At 34.2% G+C, this 16680-nt stretch overlaps 1 pseudogene; it reads left to right on the forward strand.

The window, feature by feature from the left end:
- Positions 1-2227: 2227 nt before the first annotated feature.
- On the forward strand, positions 2228-3830 carry LOC130965444 (glucan endo-1,3-beta-glucosidase-like; annotated as a pseudogene).
- The last annotated feature ends 12850 nt before the right edge of the window (positions 3831-16680 follow it).

The following is a 16680-nucleotide window of genomic DNA, read 5'->3' on the forward strand; positions in this document are numbered from 1 at the left end:
ATCACCTTGAATCCTTTCTAGGAATTCAGGGGACTCAAATCCAATCTTTACTGGTGATGGCCTTAAAATTAACTTCCCTTGAGAACATGCAGCACAACAAAATTCACTAGTTTTAAAAATTTTTTAATTCTTTAGTGAATGTCCATGGGAGTTTTCAATAATTTTTCTCATCATGGTTGTTCCCGGATGACCCAATCGGTCGTGCCAAGTTATGAATTCATTTGGGCTAGTAAACTTCTGGTTTACAATGGCATGTGATTCAATTGCACTAATCTTGGTATAATACAACCCAGATGAAAGTGAGGGCAACTTTTCTAATATAACTTTCTTATTTGAATCATGAGTTGTGATACATAAGTACTCATGATTTCCCTCATTCATAGTCTCAATATGATATCCATTTCGGCAAATATCTTTAAAACTCAACAAGTTTCTTCGGAACTTGGTAGATAATAGTGCATTATTTATTACAAATTTTGTTCCTTCGGGAAACAAAATTATAGCTCTTCCGGAGCCTTCTATCACATTGCCCGAGCCAATAATAGTATTAACATATTTTTCTTTTGGCACAAGATGGGTAAAATATATAGTACTTTTAAGAATAGTGTGCGAACTTGCACTATCCGCAAGACAAATATCTTCAAGATATGTCCTTGCCATTTTTCTTCAAAACAAATAATAATAATAAAATGAGTAGAAGTACATACACAGTAAAATTATTCACATGAATACTTAACAAACACATACATATATCAAACTATTCCATCATTGATCAAATAGCCAATATTTCCTTCAGAATTCTTAAAGAAATTATATACATCATAATGAGTGGTGAAATTTTCATCATTTGAAACAAAATTTGTTTCCTTTTCTTTGTCATCCTTTTTTTAAGGATGCTTGATAAAGATCAACTAGGTGCCTTGGGATACAACAGGTACGTGACCAATGGCCCTTTCCACCACAACGGAAGCATTTATTCTCAATTAATCTATTTTGCCCATTGTTCCTTTCTTTATCCCACTTCTGGTGAGATCCTTTCTTGTGACCATAATTTATTTTTCTTCCATAATTTTTCTTGCTACCAAATCCTTGTCATTTACCTCTTCTGGGGTTATGATTTGTCACATTTGCTTCAGGAAATGGGGCCGCGCCAGTTGGGCACGCTTCATGATTTCTTAAGAGTCACTCATTGTTGCGTTCTAACAACAAGAAAGCAAGAAATTAACTCAAAATATTTTTAAATTCTGTTTCTCGATACTGCTGCTGCAGGAGCACATTCGAGACATGGAAGGTCGAGAAAATTTTCTCTAACATATCGGGTTTGAGGAAGTATCACCGTCTTTCGATGATTGTACCTTTCTTCAAGGTCTTTCCACAGATCTGCAGGATCTTTTAATGTATGATATTCATTTTTCAATCATACTTCAAGATGATGACGAAGAAAAATCATAGCTTTGGCTTTATCCTTCTGGGATTATTTTCAGCCTTAATGGTATCTCCAAGATCCATTGAATCAAGATGGATTTTAACATCTAGTATCCATGATAAATAATTATTTCCAGATATATTAAGAGCATTGAATTCAAGATGAAAGAGCTTCAACATAATGAAAATTTGTTACTTGGAGTCTTCCTAAAATTTCGTTAGAGTTTCGTGCTGATAACGTGTTATAAAATAACTAAATAAATAAATAAAAAAGAAGTAACAAATATAAATAAAGAAATATAAAGAGAGAAAAAAGAGTATTGTAACATAAAAAGAAAGAATTATTTATTGATGTATAATGTACTTTCATTCAGAGGCTTAAGCCTCTATTTATAATGAAACATTTTCAAACTATATTTAATAGAGTCATCCTTAGTAAATAGAGTTTCATAAGAAATGGGCATCCACCTCAGTACTTATCACAACAGTTTTGATTATCAATAATGTTTTGTTTACTTTAGGCTTACTAACATGCCAAAAATGGCCTCAACTTAATAACTAGCCATTAAATAATAAAACAAAAACATACAATCCTGCCATCCTGGTATTAATATTGTAATTAATTATTGTTTTATATGAAGTTTAGTCATTTAAAATAAAATAGAAATTTAGTGAATGTTTATGAATATTTTATATTTTGATATGTTATTATTATTATTATTCACGCAACAAAATACAAACCATTCTCTCTAGTCTTTTCATAATTCATATGTTCTTCAAGAGTAACGTAACAATGCTTTTCATGATTTTCCTTGAATTTTTATTGTTCATTGAATTGGAATTTACAGGTTTATAATTAAATTGATATTTACATTTATCTATTTAATTATATTTTTTATGTTATTTATGTATTTAAATATTTTTCATCGATTGTCTTGATGGAGTGATTTATAATAATACGAAGCTTAAACTAATTTTATCAATATTATTAATGTATATATATGTAGGGCGGAGCTAGAATGAAATTTGGGAGGGACCAAAGTTTAATTTTTCAATACAAAGAGATTAAAAAAAATTAAAGAAAAAACTAAACCAAAATTTATATATAATTTATGAAAAAAAAAATCTAAAATTCAGGGTCATTGTCCCCTTTATCATATGAGAGGCTCTGCCCCTATAGATGTACTATATATTAATTATATCACTATTGTTTGTTTTATTTTTTTTTCTAACTAGATCCATAGATGCAAAATAATGTTGATATAATTAGTATTCCACTTATTCAATAACTCAATGTTCACAAGGTTTTTTATTTAAATGATTTTGATACAATTACTACTCCAGTTAATTAGTGTACTATCAAGTAAGGTTTTAATGTAAATTATCCTATATTTATGTTATATTATTCCTTCTTTTGGAATCACTAGTAATTTCTAATTCAATTTGATATGGTGTAGCTGCACAATCCCCTGCAGTATGTTATGGAATGATTGCTGGCAGCTTACCATCAAAGAAAGAAACCATCAAACCATTGATTTATACAAATCAAATGGAATTACTAGAATGCGTATATACTTTCCAGAAGCCAAGTCTTTGAAGCCTTAAAAGGTTCATAGAGTTAACAGTAGATGTTGCAAAAGAATCTCTTCAAGTTATTTCTTCTAATCCTAATACAGCAAAGGATTGGGTCAACACAAATATTGTACCCTATTCAAAAGATATCAAATTCAGATACATCACGGTTGGCAATGAAATTCACCCTGGTGATGTTGAAGCACAATACGTTTTTTCCGGCATGCAAAACATTCATGATGCACTTGCATCATCCAATTTAGGCCAAATTAAAGCTTCCACTGCAATTGATTCAAGCCTACTTAGAAAATCATACCCACCTAGTGATGGAGCTTTCAGTGATGCTGCTAATGCTTACATGCAAAAAATTATTAATTTCTTGGTGCCAAATGGGTCACCACTTCTTGCTAATATATATCCCTATTTTGCTTATGCTAATAATAAAAAAGACATACCATTAGAATATGCTCTTTTTACTCAACAAGGTAAGAATGATGTTGGGTACCAGAATTTGTTTGATGCTATGCTGGATTCAACGTATGCTGCTTTGGAGAAAATAGGTGCAAATAATTTGCAAATTGTTGTGTCTGAGAGTGGCTGGCCAAGTTTTGGTGGAGTTGGAGCTTCAATTCAAAATGCAGGTACTTACTATCAAAATTTGATTAATCATGTTAAGGGTGGGACTGGGACCCCAAAGAGACCCAATGGACCTATAGAGACTTATTTGTTTGCTATGTACGATGAGAATCAGAAGCCCAGGTGCAGAAACTGAGAGGCATTTTGGTCTTTATCATGCCGATAAATCAGGCAAATTCAACCTTAATTTCAAGTGAACTAATTATTAGTACTACTAATACCTAATAATAGTTCCACTTTCATCCCTTTAATAAATGTTTAGGTGATCCTCAGTTTCAATCTGAATGAATAATTCAATAAAGGATAATGTTTATGTTTGTAATAATTTATGATGCTATTTTTATGGATGTTATTTTTTTTTAATATTTAGTTTGCTATCTTCCATATCCATCACTTAAAATTTGACACTTATAATATGGTACCACCTATGTATTTTCTCAAATAAAGTGCTTCATTTTTATTTTTTTGAAAACAACAAACTCTTTTCATAACTTATTATGATTGTATTTTGTAAAGTTGCATAAATTTTTTTAAGCTAGTCAATTAGTTACTGCATATATAAGGCGTGATTCGAATTTTCGAACACTTGCATAAAAATGTTAATAACCATAAGACCCATGACGAGAGAGAAATCGTAGGTTAGGAATTTTCACAAAATAATTTTGTTGAAGTATAGATCCAAATCAACAATTAACTCTCAATCAAAGTTTAATTTGTTTGTCATAAGTGCAAACCAATAATAATAACCGAGAGTATTAGATTTCGGATCGTCTCTCAAAGAAATTACAGTGAGGTATGCATGTTATCAGTTACGAGGTTCAAGCATAGTTATCAGAACTGAACCGGTAATCAACCCGGTCATACGACCGGGTCACCGAGTTACTGGTTCAACCGATAGATCACTGATTCATCCGGTTAACCCGTTCATAACTAAAAAATATTAAAATTTTATGAATAAAATTAAAATAATATCTTAAAAATTAAAATATAAATCTTTACAAACATTAATAATTCAATATCAATTTTTAAACATAACTAATGATGTAAAAGAAGATAACATATTAGTCTTTAATACACAATACTGTTTTAATTTAAATTAACAAAGACGAGTGAAAGATAACATAATCGGTAAATCCACAATTTGTTTACAATGATCCCAAGTAGGATCAATCTTCTCTCTATTATTATAAACTCTATGATTGTCACAAATACTAAAAATAAGAAAGGGCTAGGTGTCCATGCCACCAACCAACTCCTGAAAGAAAAACAAGAGCTTCCCCGGTAAACCAGTAGAACTTATCCCTGGGGACCAAGAACAAGCTCCAAAGAAGAGGAAGGACTTCTCGCAATCTTAGGTACAATGGCTAATTAGAAAGCATTTCCATTCAAGCAAAAGAAACACAGCAACACACAACAACTAATGATAATCAACAACCACCAAAGTTCACTAATGATAATCAACAATGAATTTAACTATTCAATCAAAGTTCACTAAAATTTTCTCAGGTTCAACAAAAACTCTAAAAAATCATACAACAGCAACAATTGCCATATTCAACAATAATTCTAACCAAAATTTATATCAAACCAGAGAAAGAACAAAAAGAACAGCAACAACAACTCTAAAAAATCAACATTCAACAAACAGAAAGAACAGCAAAAACTCTAAAATTTGCTCAGGTTCACCAAAATTAACATCGAATCAGCGAAAGAATAGTAGCAACAACTCTAAAAAAGCAACATTTAACAAACCGAAAGAACAACAACAACTCTAAAATTTGCTCAGGTTCACCAAAATTAACATCGAATAAGAGAAAGAACAGCAACAACAACTCTAAAAAAAACCAACATTCAACAAACAGAAAAAACAACAACAACTCTAAAATTTGCTCAGGTTCACCAAAATTAGCATCAAACTAGAGAAATAACAGCAACAACAACTCTAAAAACTAAATAAAACGCAAAAATTCATTTTCAAGAACCACCAGATTCACCGAAATCAACATTGAACTAGAGAAAGAATAGGGTCGAAAACTGGAGCTCGCCTGGTAGAGAAGACGACGACCACCACCACTCGAGGGAGCAGATACTGCTTCACTGGTTTCAACGAAGCGAATGCAGGGTCACGGACTCACGGTGAGAGACCGAGAGAGCGATGAGGTGAGAGACCCAGAGACTGAAAGTGACGAGCTGACAACGCCGAGGGAGTGACGAACTGACGACGAAGGGAGAGACGAGGTGAGGGTGAGGGGTTGCCGGTAGGGGTGTTCGCAGTGCGGTTTGGTTCCATTTTTGAGGAAAAAGTCATCTGATCCAATCGTGTAATTAAACTGCGGTTCGGTTTGGTTCGATTTTTTTATCGAGGCCATCCGAACCAAACCAAACCAATTAAAATCGGTTTGGTTTGGTTCGGTTTTTTCGATTTTTTCAATCAACTAAAAAAAATACATCACGATTAGCAACGCTTTGAGCAAGGCTGATGAGTGATGGCCCCTTCACTATAATCCGTACCAGTCAAATCAGAGAACCTGGAAAGGTAGCAAGAGTAAGATTAATAACACATGCAATGCAACACAAAAAAAAAAAACCAGATATCTCTCAGAAACTAATAGGCAGAACTTCCAAGTACTTATAAGTGTACCTTCCCTCCAAAAAAGAGCATATAATAGTATATACATTTCCATGCCACCTTTATGTAGCAACTTTCTTTGTTTACTTGAATATATCTTTGTTTTTCATGATTTTCACATATTCACACCTTGCTTTTGATGCTATAGAACTCTCATTTAATTAGCAATTAAATATATTTGTGTATGAACAAATTTATATGGCACAATATTCACATGCCTTCCGATTTCCAACAATACACATTTTGTTATAATAAATAGTAATTCAGAAATTTGCTAACTTTTACAAAGTCTTTCTTTTCTCTTTTTTTATATAAAAGAATTATACAGCATATATTACTAAAAGTGCAAAACATCGCAAGGAATACCATACCCTTGTTTAGCTAATTCTTGGAGAAACAAACCATTGCCTGTCCCAATGTCAATTACACTCCAACTAGACAAAATTTTATTTCCTAATTCACTAGCTTCAGCTTTGACTTCATCAACATGATTTGGTATGCAGCCTTGAGAGATGTCAACGCACAAGACTTTTGTCCAAGATGCAACTACTTTCATCACATCAGCCCCAAACCTGCACATGCAAAATAAAGGCAGAAAAAATAAATGAAAGTTAAACAAGTCATAATGTTCATCATTATAGATAGCGCAACAATGTATCACTACCAAAAATTGCATATAACAACAGTGTTCACCACTGCCTAGAAGTTCTCTTAACCAAATTAACCAAGTCACAACAATGAATCAATAACCAGCAATGAATCAATAACCAACAAGACAGCAACAATACCAAATTACCAAGTCAACAATAAATCAATAAACAGCAATGATCAAGAATAAAGTGAACAAAATCTGAACAATAAACTGATAGCCCTAAATTGAATAAGAAATCAATAACAAGGAAGACCAAATTACCAACATAAACTGAACAATAAACCATTAACCAGCATTCCAGCAATACCAAATTATCAAGAATAAAGTGAACAAAAACTAAACAGTAAACTGATAACCCTAAACTGAAAAAGAAATCAATAACAAGCAAGACCAAATTACCAACATAAACTGAACAATAAATCAATAACCAGCATTCCAGCAATACCAAATTATCAAGAATAAAGTGAACAAAACCTGAACAATAAACTGATAACCCTATACTGAACAAGAAATCAATAACAAGGAAGACCAAATTACCAACAAAAACTGAACAATAAACCATTAACAAGCATTCCAGCATTCCGTGTTTGTGGTGCACCGGTGGTGGGGGATCTCTGCTCTGTTCGGCGGTGGGATTTGGAGGAAGGCTTCGAGGTGGTTGGACTTGGGAGGAACGTCGGTGCTGCCGGCCTAAAACTCAAGGACGTGGGTGGCTGTTGGCTGGCTCTGTGGCTGGGTGGGCACTGTGCAGAGGGCGAGATATGGTGCGTTGCGTGGTTACTGGTTTGGTTTCCATTGGGAATTTGGGGGTTAGGTTTCGAATGGGGATTTGGGGTGGGTTAGGGACGCAGTCGCGCAGCAGTAGCATTTAGCACACTAGGACTCGTTTGGGGGGGGGTCTGGGGTCATGGGGTGGGTTAGGGTTTTCATGTTAAGAACCAAAAACCAAATCGAACCGTAGAGAAAATAGCAAAACAAATTTTTTTCGGTTTTTTTGGTTTTCGATTTGTTCGGTTCTCGATTTTTTCGGTTCGGTTCATCGGTTTAGTTCGGTCCGGATCAGTTTTGAACACCCCTAGTTGTCGGCGTTGAGATCGAGAGAGTGATGAGGTGAGGGTGAGGGGATGCTGGCACAGAGCTCAAGAGAGTGACCAGGTGAGGGTGAGGGGCTGCCCGCTGCCGGCGCTGAGCTCGAGAGAGTAGAGACAGAGAGACGAGGGCTTCAGAGGGGGTAGTTCCACTCTGAGATGCCAGGGAGTTAGGGTTCATTCAAAGAGGAGGTGGGGTGGGTCTGAAACGATGCCGTTTCAGGGAAGAAAAAATAAAAAAATAATAAACATGACCTGGACCGGGTTGGTCACCGAGTTCGCATGAAATCCGTCGGGTCAAACCGGGTTCGACCGGGTCTATTGCGTGAATGGTTTAACGAGTGGCTCGGTTCGACCAGGTGACCGGGTTTCCGGTTGAACCGTCTGGGTCGAGCCAGGTTTGATAACTATGGGTTAAGGGGGATGGTTTACAAGTAAGAAGACAAGAATTTAAATGACAACAAAGTAAATCAAACAACTAAAGATAATAAATGCTAAAGAGGTATTCATGGCAAGGATTGAGAATCAATGTTTTCTATCCTAATCATTAATTATAACACAATAATTAACAAGAGATAAACCTATTACATTATCTTCACATCGGAAGAAAGTCAAATATGCCTAGTTAACCCCAATCCATAAGTAATTTCAATGGAAACAAGATTAACTAACAACCCTAGATCACCAATTCAAATTGGGTATTAATGACTCAAGATTACCAAGCTCCTCTTTCCAAGCCAAAAATGCTCAAAATCTACTCTAAAACTAACCCAAATATTTTATCAAACACTTGGTGTGCATAAAAAGAAAAGCATATTAAATTGCAAGAAATAATAAAATCTAGAACTACCAAATGCAAGAAAATAATAGTAACTACTCAATTAAGCAACAAGGAAACACAAAATATCAAATTGCATTAAAAGAAATTGAAATCAATAAGAGTTCATAACATAAAAGTGACAAAAGGGAAATTAACAATGTAAACTAAGAGAATAAATATGTAAGAACAAGAGAATGCAAGGAAAACTAATTGAAAACAAGAATTAAACCCTAAATCTAAGAGAGATTAACCTAAATCTACCTTAATTATATTCTCTCTCTAGAAAACTACCCTAAAATATGTTTCTAACCTAATCTAATTGCTCTCCCTTCATCCTTCTTGAATTTGGCCTCTAATACTTCAGAAATGAGTTGGATTTGGGCTGGAAGAGCTCAGAAATCGCCCCCAGCGTATTTCGTTTAATGAGGTCACGTGACAAACGTCATGCATACGCATGGATCACGCGTATGCGTGGCCTGGCAAGTTCCTCTCTCACACGCGCGTACGCGTGGGTCACGCGTACGCATCGTCATGAATTCACCAAATCCTCATTTCTTCATGAATTCTCCACTTTGCATGCTTTTTTTCACTTCTTGAATCCAATCCTTGCCTCCTAAGCCTGAAATTACTATCAAATATATCAAGGCATCGAATAGAATTGAAGAGAATTAAAATAAGCAAATTATGTGCCTAAAAAGCATGTTTCACTCTTAAGCACAAATTAGAAAAAATTCACAAAACCATACTATTTCATTGAATAAATGTGAGAAAAGTTGATAAAACCCTCTAAATTCAACACAAGATAAACCCTAAAGATGGGGTTTGTCAACCTCCCCACACTTAAACCAAGCATGTCCTCATACTAAACCAAGAAATATACAAGAAGGGGTATCAACATTTATTCAATGCAAGTAAACTATCTATATGGAACCTATTTACATGCATGCAAGTACTTGGTCAAAATAAGAGAATTCCCAAGAAAGCATGTATAAACATAAGGGCTAAAGCAATCACAATCAATCAAATCCACAATTGAATTGAATTATTGAAAGGAGTTTACAAACTTTCAAGATAAGTGATGATCATGGGTGAAAGCATGTAATTGAGCAATCGAACCCCTCATCGGATGTGTATACGTTCTAGTCACTCAAGTGTATGGGGTTGATTCACTCAATTCTCCTCTAATCATGCTTTCTAATATTTGTTTTTCATCTAACAATCAACAATTATTCAATGTATACATACAAATATCACGAGGACTCATCCATAGGTTGTAATGGGGATAGGGTCAAGGTAAGGATATATATGGTTATTAAGTGAGCTTGAATTTTGAATCTTTGATTAACCTAAGCTCTTACCAAACACATATAACAACCTATACAATTCTAATACAACCTAACTACCCATTCTTCACTTTTTCATACACTCATGCATTCTTTTCAACCATAACACATATGCATTGTTATTATTACTCTACTTTGGGGTATTTTGTCCCCTTTTTATTGCTTTTTTTATTCTTTTTTTATTTTTTTCACAATAAAATATATACAAAAGTATCAACGCATATGGTTTAAACATTTAATGCATGAGTATATACCCAATTCTCAAAATTTTCAATAAAATTACAAAAAATACACTTTTATTTCAACCAATGTTCCCAAGCTTTCTCACACTTGAATGATACACATGCTCACTAGTCTAAGCTAATCAAAGATCCAAATAAGGGACATTTATTATTTTTCACTTAGGGGTGGTGATGTGCTAAAATTAAGAATAAAAGAGAATTAAAATAAGGTCAAAATTGGTTAGTAATAGTAGATAAAATGGTAAGGCCATTTGGGTAAGTGAGCTTCAATGAAATAAAGGCCTGAATCATATAAATGCATTCATATACCAAATAATAGACATAAAAAATCAAACAAATCAAATACTACAATTATAGAAAGAGAATAATACACACAAGAAGGAAAATAGTAGTTATATGATGTAATCACATAATTAGACTCAAAAACTCACAAGTTTATGTGTTCTTAGCTCAAAAATAGGTTCCACAATATATAATTCAAGCAAATTCAATGAAAAATTTTTCAGGAAAGTGAATGCACCTAATTTGAAGATTGTTTGTGTCTGAGAGTGGTTGGCCATCACAAGGTGTTGGAGCTAGTGATCAAAATGTAGGAACTTATTATAAGAATTTGATTAATCATGCTAATTTGGTACATCTACAATTATGACATAGTGGATGACACGTGAACGAATACTGTTGTGATATATGACATAAACTGACATGCGGCCAAATAGTATTGTGACACATGGTACAACCATCCACATCAACAAGCCACGTATCACTGGTCAACACATTATTATACCATTACACGAGGATAAACCATGGAGTGACACGTGTCGCTAACAGTTCAAATAATCAAGCCAAGTCATCACGCCGTTAAAGAAAAAGGGTCAAGGACTAACATGGTGCACTTTTGTCAATCTTAGAAAAGTAATTGGTGCAAATGGAATCTCAAAGACGATTTTAGTGCACGATAACATTCAGAAGCTTCTTGAAGAAATTTGACTTCACTCACCCATTGAATCCACCATCTTCTACGACAATCTTGGATTGGAGTTGTACTTCTAGCCGAGAATCCTGTCCTTCACAGTAGGAGTAAGTATTTTGACGTGGACCTCCACTTTATTCGTGATCGTGTTTCTAAAGGCCAGTTTTATGTTGTTCATATTCCTTCTCATGTTCATATTCCTTTAGTTGAGGGGGTGTAGAAAATACAAATGTATTAGAAGTCACTTAAGGTATATAAATAGCTAGGATGTTTTCTAAATTATCTCTCTTTGCATCTTTGTTCTCTATGAAGTGCCTCTACTAAGTTATACTCTTTGAACTATTCTCACAATAATTTCATAGGAAAGTCCAAACAAGTGGAGGTGTATCGTGTGATCCCTCAAGAGTTGTACAGCATAGCCGCAAAAGTCTCTACTTCTGCTAGATTGGCTTTTTTCTATCTTATCTTCTGCCTATGTGAGGCCGCTCGAGTCTGCATTGATCGAGACACCCTTATTGACGTCGACAGGCCGATCACTAGGAAGGGTATGGAGTATGCGAAGGAGTAAGCCCGAGCACTGCCTCAGGAGCCATTTCCCTCCTTGGCCAGAGCAACCAGAGATGCCTCAGAGATATTACTTCCCTCCACTTGGATCAGCTGATAGCATCTATTGGGCATCTGACATCCTCCATTGATCAGCTGAAGTTGGACCATGAGGGCCACTCTGCTCTCCTCCAGCAGCTAGTGGAGGAGAAACAGAGTTAAAGGTGGGATATGAATGAGCTGAGGCATCATTTTGGATCTTGGAGAGGTTTTCCAAGAGGGAGCGGCCACCATGACGAATGTGGTTGAGTTTCTTTATCTACTATTTTTTCTATTTTCTATTTTTTAATTATTATGTCTTATTTTCTGCTAGCTGTTTAAATCCTTTGCATGATTAGTAGTATCTTTAGTTTTTCTAGTTTAGTTAATTAATTTAGTAATTTATGCTTATTTTAAAAAATTGTCTCATGTATTACTCACTGAACTTGAAAAATCAAAAGAAAAATAAAAGAAGTAGTACAATGTATGAGACTTGAGTCATATATTCTGAGTTGTCTTATTTACTTTGATGTGGTGGTATCATATGTGATTCTGAATGTATGAATTTAATAGTGCATAATCGACATTGAAGTTAAGAATGTTGATTCCTGAGGTACAAGAAATTGATCCTTGAAGCAAAACAAACAGCAAAAAGAGAATAAAAAGCAAGGTCCAAGGCTCTGAGCATCAATGGCTAGGAAGGTCAAATATGATTAAAAACTCAAAAAGTTGTTTTCCTAGCCATATGCTTGTGGTGTGAATGTGTCAAGTAATCCTTGAGACAGAGCATTAAGAGTCGAAACCAAGTGCAAATACAGAGTATGCCAAAGGCTCTGAGCACCACTGACTGGGAGAAATAAAAAGAAAGATTAAAACTCAAAGAGTTCCCCAGTCAAGTGCTTGTGGTATTTTTGTGTCAAATAAAGCTTGAGACAAAATATTTAGAGTCACGGCTAGGCTCAAGGTGTAAAATACCAAAGAAAAGATAAGAAAGAGTTGTATTCAAGGATTAACCAAAGGTTAAAGAAGAAGAGAAGCCATAATATCATCCGAGTACAAGTTCTAAAGGACATTGACATTTTTGAGTTTCAAATGATAGTGAGATGCCAAAACTACTCAGAATCACAGTGTCATTAACCCCACTCAGTAAATGGACAAGAGCTTAAGTGAAAACTCAATTCGTAGGCAACTTCACTTTTCAGTTCTATATTGTTTTTAGTTGTTTGAGGACAAGCAATAGTTCAAGTTTGGTGTTGTGATGCGTGAGCATCTTTTCTTTATTTTCTATTTATTTTAGATATGAATTTATTGAGTTTTAATTTGATTTTAATGTTTGAAGCCTATTTGGATGCTACTTTGAGTTGCTTTAGTGTTTTAATTATTTCAGGTGAAGCTTGGATCGATTTTTTCAGAATTCGTGTTCAAGAAAAGAGAAAAATTTTGAATCTGCTAAGTTGGCGCTAAACATTGCATCTAGCATTTAGCGCCTAAGGGCTTTGGAACATGTGCAACTATTCTGCCAAGTTGACGCTAAACGCGGACATGAGTGTTTAGCTCCAGGAGCCTTGTGATTCGTGCTAAGCCTCTACATCATAGGTGCTAAACCCCGGCTCATAGGGCGCTAAACACCGAACCTGACGTTTAGCGCCAGGAAGTCAGAAACAAATTAGGAGCCACTGCCACCTGGGGAGCTAAACGTCGATTCTAGCGTTTAGCGCCAATCATGCGGATCAACCTCACCCAAATGAGCATTTTTAGTTGGATTTTTCTTTTAATTATTATATTTTATTTTGTTCTAAGTATTTCTATTCCCAAACACAATATTTTGGGCTTTAGTAATTATTAGTTTATTTTATTTTCAAATTAAAATTAGGTTAGATATAAAATGAAAAAGATTTAGCCCTTTGGACTCTCTCGATCTCTTCTCTTTGACTTCATTTCGCACTTTACATACTTTCAAACCCTAGTTTTTTCTGAGTCATGAGCAATTAAATCTCCTTGGTTAAGGTTAGGAGCTATGTTTATTCTATGGATTGATACTATTGCCACTCTATTTTAATTAATGTATTGATTTAATTTCAAGAATTTCTTTCGTTCTTCATCTCATGAATTTGAGTATATTGGAAAATAACTCTCATTCTACATGAATTCTTATTGATTCTTGAAAAAGTTATCTTACTTGAATACTAGCTTGAAAGTAAATTTCTCCTAAACCACTAATTGTTTGGACTTAACGGAATACGTGACATATAATCCTCTTATATGTGGGTAATTAGGATTTTTGTGGCTAATAAACTAAAATTGAACCTAACCCTCTAATCTATATTAAGTAACCAAGAAATTGGCGGTTGATTAGTTTAGAGGAAACTAATTCATTGAGGAATTAGGGTTTAGTCTATTACAGTTTGCTATGAAATAAATCATGCATGATTAAAATAATTGGTAAGAAATATAAATCCAGAAAAATAAATATCTCTGAAACCTTAACTGTTCTCTCACATATTTTTCACAACCCGTTTATTGTTTGCTTTCTGAACTCTTGAATCACTGTTTAATGCTTTTGAACCATAAAACATGATTTTTTGCTTGCCCGACTAAGTGGGTCGTTTGACTATTGTTTCTTGGTACATCAATCCTCATGAAATCGACCCTCATTCACCTGAGGTATTATTTGGTACAAGCCGATGCAATTGTCAGTTAGTTTGTAGACTTTGAATTTTGCACCAACAATTCTGCCAGGTTTATGGCAGACCAGCTCATGTTGCTCTTAATTGCTTTATTTTCGGTTTGATCCCAACTATCAAGGTTTCAATCAGTCTAGTAATCCTTCATCATCTTCTAATTTTCAACCTAATAAACCTCTTCCACCTTTTGCTGCTTTCCATCAACCACAATCCTACCTTGTAACTCCTTCTACAGCTTTTGATGCTTCCTGATATGCAGATTCCAGAGCTAGTCACCATTTGACTCATGTTAGCTCGAGCTTGATTTCTACATCATAATACACTGGTCCTGATCAACTCTTTCTTGCAAATGGTTCAAGTATTGGTATAAATCAGGTTGGTAAATCTTTTCTATCTAATTCTGGTAATAAAAATATTTTTGTGTTGAAGAATTTAATATACAAAAAATTGTTAAAAACTTGATAAGTGTCTCTTAATTTTATCTAGATAATGGAGTTTATTTTGAATTTCACGCATTTCACTGTCTTATCAAATCTCAGAAATCCAAGCAAATTCTCCTTCAAGGAATGCTTAAGAATGGTCCATATGATTTTGACAGTCCTAGGATTCATAGGCCTTTATACAATGATTCTGATTTTCATTCTTTTTTAGCTATATGTAAGACAAATCTTGATCTATGACATGAGAGGCTTGGACATCCTTCATCTACTCTAGTTTAAACTGTCCTTATTCACTGTAAAATTCCCTTCAATGCAAATAAAAATGATAATGATTCTTTTGTGTATGAAGCTTGTTGCAAGAGAAAAATGCATACTTTGCCTTTCTATAATTCTGAAACAGTGTAGGAATTGCCTCTCCAATTAGTGTATATTGAATTATTGATGTTTGAGGCCCTGCCCCAACTCAATTAAGATCAGACTTTAGGAATTATACGAGTTTGTTTGATGATGCTCATACAAGATATTGCTGTCTATATTTGTTAACCTCCAAGACACAAGTTTTTGAAAATTTTAAGCAATACAAGTGCGTCAAGGAAAAACAAACTGGTCAATTTATTAAATCTATTCAAACTGACAATGCTAGAGAATTTTTATCCTCTAAACTTAGAACTTTGTTACAATCACATGGTATATCTCATAGACTAGCTTGTCCTCAGCAAGAAGTCATTGAGAGGAAGCATAAGCACATCACTGAGATGGGCCTGACACTCCTTGCTACTACAAAAATGCCATTTAGTTATTGAGAAGATGTTGTTTTTTATTGCTGCATTCTTAATTAACAGACTTTCTGCAAAATTGTTAAAATTGAAATCACCTTTTGAAATATACCTGATTACTCTATGTTAAAGATTTTTGGATGTGCTTGCTATCCTTACATCAGACCTCTCGATAAACACAAAATGGATTATCGATTTGAATTATGCTTATTTTTAGGCTATGCTCCACAATCAAGAGGTTTTAAATGTCAAAATAAACAGGGAAAGATCATAGTTGCCAGAAATGTTGTTTTTGATGAAAATTTGTTTCCATATTCTACTATGTTTGATAATTGCGTTAATTATACTAACTCTTCTATTTCATGTAACTCGGAATTAGATACCCTCAATTTAATACCTCATATTCCAGAATTAGATGCCTCCCTTCCTCCTACTACTAATACCTCACTTGGTTTAAATCCAACTAACTCTACTTCTATTTTTCAAACCTCTAATCAGAATTCTCATCTTTCCACCTCTACAGATTCTTCTCTTGTAAGTAAATTAGACAATGCCATCTATGGCTTAAAACAAGCACCTCGTACTTGGTTTAATAAATTACGCACTACTTTTCACAATTTTGGTTTTCATAACACTAAATTAGATTCATCATTATTTGTTAGATTTACTGCTCATTCTACTATATTTTTATTAGCTTATGTAGATGATATAGTAATTACAGGAGACAATAATGATGAAATACAAACTCTTATCCATCAATTGCATTCCTTATTCTCTTTAAAGGATCTGGAAACTTTACGTTATTTTCTGGGATCAGAATT

The sequence above is a fragment of the Arachis stenosperma genome, chromosome 3, assembly GCF_014773155.1.
Source record: "Arachis stenosperma cultivar V10309 chromosome 3, arast.V10309.gnm1.PFL2, whole genome shotgun sequence".
Lineage (NCBI taxonomy): Eukaryota > Viridiplantae > Streptophyta > Magnoliopsida > Fabales > Fabaceae > Arachis > Arachis stenosperma.